This window comes from Marmota marmota, unplaced genomic scaffold (genome assembly GCF_001458135.2).
Source record: "Marmota marmota marmota unplaced genomic scaffold, marMar, whole genome shotgun sequence".
Taxonomy (NCBI): domain Eukaryota; kingdom Metazoa; phylum Chordata; class Mammalia; order Rodentia; family Sciuridae; genus Marmota; species Marmota marmota.
The window spans coordinates 14,560,885-14,567,553 of NW_026000082.1; positions in this window are offsets into that span (position 1 = coordinate 14,560,885).

The following is a 6,669-nucleotide window of genomic DNA, read 5'->3' on the forward strand; positions in this document are numbered from 1 at the left end:
GCAGCTTTAATGGCAATTCCCATACATTCCCTGCTAATGGCTTCAGATCTCAAGTATTTTTCTTTCTGCCCAAGGAGTATACTGTTCAAAGGAATACTGCCAAAGGAAGTACCAGGAAGTTAACACTCCCAGGAGTAAACCTCCATCACTGAAGGAAGGGGTTTGGTGGAAAAGTATCCTAATTTTCTTGTTCCTCAGTTGAATAATTGAGTGCTATTCTATATAGTCTCTCAGTTTCCAATGGAATTGAGGTCCATTTGCCCTCAGTGGTAACCTACTTATTAACACACTTTCTACTGACTTTACTCCCTTCCCTGTTTCACTTTGTCTGCAGGTTTCCTAAATGAAGTTCTCCATATCCTAATTCTTTTTTTATTTTTTATTTTTAGTTGACAGTGGACCTTTATTTTATTTATATGAAGTACTGAGAATTGAGCCCAGTGCCTCACACATGCGAGGCAAGCGCTTTACCACTGAACTACAACCCCAGCCCCTAATTCTTTATCTTGGAGTCTTAATCGTGGGGGAACTCAATTTAAAATAAATAGATTGCTTCTGGGCTCGGTGACACATGATTATGATACCAGCTACCTGGGAGGTTCAGGCAGGAGGATAGCAAATTTGAGGCTAGACCAGGCAATTCAGTGGGACCCTGGTCTCAAAATAAGAAATAAAAAGTCTGTTGCGCGACCAGCATGCGAGCTTCATAAAAGAGGTTCGAAGCATAGAAATTAACTAGTGAGTTTAAAATTAAAGAGACATATTCTCAATGCACAGCTCTGGAGACGGCTTCTCCTAGCTCACGCCTCCAGCCACCTAATGCAGTGGCGAGGTTTACACAAGAGGCTAGCGAGAGAGAAAGAGCATGCCAGGGAGTGACCTTTTATTGGGGGACAAAAAATTCAAGGGAAAATCCCATCCAATTAAGGTCGAGGGGGACATCATTCCAAGGTCAGGGTCAGTGATTGGTCTTCGGGTCAGTGGCCAGGCACACCTCCACACGGACCCTCGCACCTGGGACAGGGTGGGGAAGGCTCTGACACAGTTGTCTAAGCACCTCTCACCCAGCCAGGGAGGTAACTCAAATCACATGCGAGAATGGCTTCCCACAAAAACACAGACCTGCTTGTGTAATCAGAGAGAGATAGGGCCCAGCATGTGCAAAGCCCCTGGGTTCAATTCTCAGTACAAGGTGGGGAGGGTGTTAAGTTGCTTAAACTCATGCATAGCGTAGCTAAAATATTTACACTTCATTACTATTACAGACCCTGCAAATGTAAGGTCACTTATGAAGGAGACTCCTGATGTTTACCTTAATTAGCAAGTGGGAAATTAGTTTCTTTTCAGAAAGTGTTCAGATGTAAGGAAGAGGGAAAAGAGGGCTATCTTCATCCTTTCTAAAGATCACACTGGAAGGACCAGCTTAGGGCAACAATTTGTTTTACAGTGAGCACTTTCTTCCTCTTTTAAGAGGATTTAAGCTGTTCCCTTACAAACAGGACCAGAGGTATCAACTAGAGCACAAACTCTTCCAGAAAATCTAGGTGAGAAAGGGAAATCCCTGACTCCAAAACCTCAAAGCCCAATGGATGCCAAAGAAAAGGAAAAAGAGAAAATGAGCGCGCAAATGGGTACTGGGTGGCTGAGACTTGATAAAAGGAGACCTCACAGAGGCCACCATTCACCATAGGCTCACAGGGAAGGGGACAGCCTTTTCATTGCGTCTGAAGTTTGCTAGTGTGGCAAAAATGAAGAGAAAGGACCCCAATAGGGTCAAAGTGGACTGGGAAAACAAACGGGTCTACCGGGGAGCCTAGAGGAGAGGCAGATGGTCAGCATTTCCACACCAGACAGGTGCCTCTGCTACTGGCCAGAAACCAAAGTCTGGCGCAGGAAGCAGAGCTTGAAGCCGGAAGCTGGAGTCTCCAAGCGGAAATGCTGGGGTCAGCAGGCCTCCTGATGCCAGGCCTGGAGGGCAGAAAGCTTGGGGTTTGTGTATTGGAAGACTGAATCTCTTTCCTAACGCTTGCCACCAACCTCCTGTGCTGATATAACCGGATGGAAGGGGAGGGACCAAGACTCCTCCGACTTCTTTTTCACAGTACGGGTTCTGGGCTGTTCATTTTGAGGTAACCAACACCCTTGCGCAGCTTTCCAGACGCCATGGTGGGTCATGCCCTAACAAGTCCCTGTACCGGTGACTGTGCTTTTGCCCACTTCTAGGTAACAGTAAGGGTGAGGAGCCTTAAGCTTTGTCTCCCCAGAGCTCACAATGTATTTTAGTTACTATTTACTTTTAATTAAGTAGCATTTAATAGATTCACATGTATAAGGTACTTGCTTAGCATCTGGACGGCCATCTTAAGTGACAGCCACTATTTTAAGGAAAAAGTTTGGCTTTCCTGCCCAAGGGCCTTTGAGAGAAAGGTTCTCCCCTCCCTCAAACCAACCCAACCCCTAACAGACTGCATTAGGACCAGCCGGGCTCTGATTCTTGAACCTGCCCCATAAAAGTCCCAGAACCCAAGTCTGTTTGCCTCTCTCTCCTCTAGAGAGATAGCCTTTATTCATCAGCTCTGACAAATAGACTCTCTGTGTGTCTCTGCCTGGTCTCCAAATTTCATTTCTTGCTTACCTATCTCTCGTTCCTCACTTTCCCTTCAACATGTGCATCAAAGTCCTGAAACAAATTAAATGTTAAACAGTTGACTTTGGACTTAACAATTTTGACATATTAATCTCAGTAATTTTTTTTCTTTTTTCTTTCTTTCTTCCCACCCCCTCCTTTTTTCTTTCTTCTTTTTTTTCTTTCTTTCTTTTTTTTTTTTTTTCCGTACTGGGGATTTAACCTTAGGTGCATTAAGGTTTACCCATTAGCTGTATCCCCAGGCCTTTTTATTTTTTATTTTGACAGAGGCTCGAAGTTGCTGAGGATCTCACTAAGTTGCCATCCTCTTGCTTCAGTTCCCAAATTGCTGGGATTACAGATGGGCACTACCTTGCCTCACTCAGTAATTTTTTTGAACCAATACACAGCACTGAAGGTCTTTGTTTCAAATCTTGAGGAAATAAAACATGGTTCTTGTTCTTAGGCAGCATCCAAGTTAGGTGAAAATACTCAAAACACATCAGTATTTCATCATGTATATTCAGTGAGAATTTATTAAACACCTATCATATTAAACCCTGTGCTAGGTGTTGAGTGTAGGATGGTAAATGAATCTTATGCTCTGAGCCCACAGCCTTGGTGGGGTAAAGGTACAGAGCAGAAAACAATTACCTTTCAAGAACAGCATAAATGCTGGTAAATGCTACTACCCAGATTCAGGAAAAGTGGGGATCCAGGAAGCAGAGAACTGAGTTGTGTGTTTAAAGGGAAGTTGAAAGGCTTCCTACAGGAGGTAGCATGCAAAGTAGGCCCTAGAAGGAGAGGTTATATTTACATATGTTTACTTCTGACTTAAGTTTTATATTTTCTAATAGACATTACTTGAGGGCTTTCTTCCATTTCTTCTTTTTTTTTTTTTTCTGTGTAATCTCTTTGTCATTCACCTACCCACTCAGCTCTTGGTCTCTTTTCTTGAAACTCTCCTAGGCCAAGATATATCACTTACAAATTATTTTATTTAATTGCCTTTTATTTTAAAAGTTATTTCTGCAAGGATAGTACTTGTAAAGAAAGAATTTTCATTTTTAGAATTTGTTTTAGCCAAGTCAACAAAGCACAGTTCCTGTGGCCCATCTGTTAGAACACAAAAATAACTTCACTATGTAGAAACAGATGTTTAAAATGGTATTCATTAAAATGAGATTCCACCTGTAATAGAAAACAGAAAGTGGATGCAAAAGGAATGTTGTAAGCTGGGAAGTTCTTGCTATTGTCTTTTATTCCCTTAGGAATCCATATTTTTGAGTAAAATATTGCTAATAAGAATATGCTTCTTATTGGTGTTTAGTGATAGAGATTAGTAATAATATTGAAATGGTGACCTTAGGTTGCTTAGGAAGGTAGAAGTCATAGGAAAGAAAACCCTCAAAATAGGTGTCTTCTTAGCAATAAATGAAGTTATCCTGGGAAGAAAATTCATGAATACCCTATATTAATGTCAGAAATTAACATTTACAGATTATCTTCTGTGTCATTACTGCATATTTTTACAAGAGTCTTATGAAGGAGATATCCTCATTTTATAGGTGAGGAAATTGAAACTGAGCAGTATATTAAATAGCTTACCCAAAGTCACAGCTAGATTAGAATCTAAGAATCAGATTTCTAAGTCAATGTGTCCTTTGCTCTATTTCACACTGTCTTTACAACAATGAAGGCACCTAGTAAATAACCTACACTACCAAATGGAATATCTGGAATATAAATCCAGGTCTGTCTGATTCCAAAGTCCATGTCTATGTCCCTCTTATATATTTTTGGCCTTTGCTTCCAAGTTCATTTAGCTCTTTTATGGAATGGAGGGGAGGACGAGCAGACAACTTCTAGTGGAATTGAATTCTAAATTATAATTAGTTAGTCCAGGTTAGCCTTAACAACCATAAGCAATTCAGAAAAACATCATGTTAACTCATGAAAAAGTATGAGCCTTTTTGGATGAGTATAAAAGGTGCATTAATTTTATTACTTTTTAACCATATTATTTCATTCATTAATTCAGTAAGTATTTGTTGATTTCTTACTTTGTGATGCATAAGATCAATCAGATAAAAGTCCCTGTCATCCAAATAAGGCATGGTGGTGCATACCTATAATCCCAGTGACTCATGAGGCTGAGACAGGAGGATCACTATTCAAAGCCAGCTTCAGCAACTTAGTGAGGCCCTAAGCAACTTAGATCTCGTCTCAAAATGAAAAATAAAAGGGGCTGGGGATGTGGCTTAGTGCTTCAGTACCCTTGGGTTCCTCACTACCCCCCCCCCCAAAAAAAGTCCCTGTAATCCGTTTACATTCTGGTTGGAAATACAGGTAATAAAAGAAATATTAATAAGAAAAGTATATTGCACATTACTTGGTAAATGTTGAATAGAACAGTAAGTAAATAATGGAAATAGAGGTGTGACTGGAACTATTTCAATTTGAAGTAGGGAGAACTGTACCTCAAGGAGGTAGGGGAAGGAGCCACGCACATATTCATGGGAAGTGCATTCCAATGTATGAGATATCAAGTACAGAAGATTTGAAACAATATGGGATATGTGGCTAATAAGATAAGGGTGGTGTTATAATGAGATGGTGTTCAGATTTGGAAGGGTCTGTGAGTTTAAAGACTTTGACTTTTACTCTGAGTAAACTGAAAACCGTTTAAGGATATTGAACTGATGAATGAAATGATCTGGATCTGCCTTGTGTTTTGACAGTATCAGTTCAGCCACTGTGTTCAGGAAACCAAAAGACAGCAGAAGTATAAGACACCATTAGGAAGAAGTTATTGCAATAAGTAATCCAGACGAAAAATCTCCAACAAGAGATTGGAGAAAAGAAGAAGACCAAGGTCCTGCAAAGTCATCTGGCAGTGTCTCTTGATAAAAAAAGTCATTGTTCTAGGCTGGGTGGGGCTCAGCGGTAGCACACTTTCCTGGCATGTGTGAGGCACTGGGTTTGATTCTTAGCACCACAAATAAATACATAAATAAAAAAATAAGGGTCTATCAACAACTAATATATATATGTGTGTGTGTGTGTGTGTGTGTGTGTGTGTGTGTCATTGTTCCTCTCATTATCACTAATTCCATATAATTCTGTCCTTTCAAATTATGTTATCTTCCTTTCGGCTTAGGGATGGTAATACCTTTGCCACTATTAAGCTTAGAACCATCCCTTGTGGTTTCTTTATTTTTTATAAATTAAGTCTCAGTGAGTTATTCTCTTTTAATTGTGTCATATGCTTCTTGTGGAGACCCTGATTCATACATTAATTTTTCAGTTTAAGAAGCAGTACTTACTGGGGAATGATATTGACCAAATTATAATGTTATATCATGTGCATGTACAACTAATTCCACTATTTTTATAATGATAGTGCACCAACAAAAATATGGGAAAAAAATTTGCAGTGCTTTAAGCATTCCTATTAAATCAAGCTTGTTAGTTATTTTCAAATATTTTACATTTCTGCAAATTTAAAAAATTGTATGATTTATCAGTTACTGACAGAATTACATTAAAGTCTCCCATTTTTACTAGTATCATCCCCTGTCTTTAAGAACCAGGATTCCCTATGTGGAAGAGGAAATAGAAAAGTAATATAAAAGTTAGAGAGAGTCATATAAAAACCCTGTACAGATTATTCCCAATTTATAATGGTTTGTGTTAGTGAATTTTTGACTCTACAATGGTGAAAAAGAGATTGCACTCAGTAGAAACTGTACTTTGAATTTTTAATTTTGATCTTTTACCAGGCTAATGATATGTCTGTCTGTGGTAAGATACTCTTTTGAAATGCTAGGCAGTGGCAGTGAGCCACAGCTCCCAGTTAGCCAGAACTCTACAGAGTACTGTGTCACCAAGCTATGCTGTTCAATTGTTAGGTGTATTTAATGCAGCTTACCATAGATTTATTAGCATGTAATCCCAATGTAAGTTTAGCATATGTAGTTACTGGCATGAACTTGTAAGGTGTCATATATATGTATATTTTTATGTATATATGAATCTTTGCC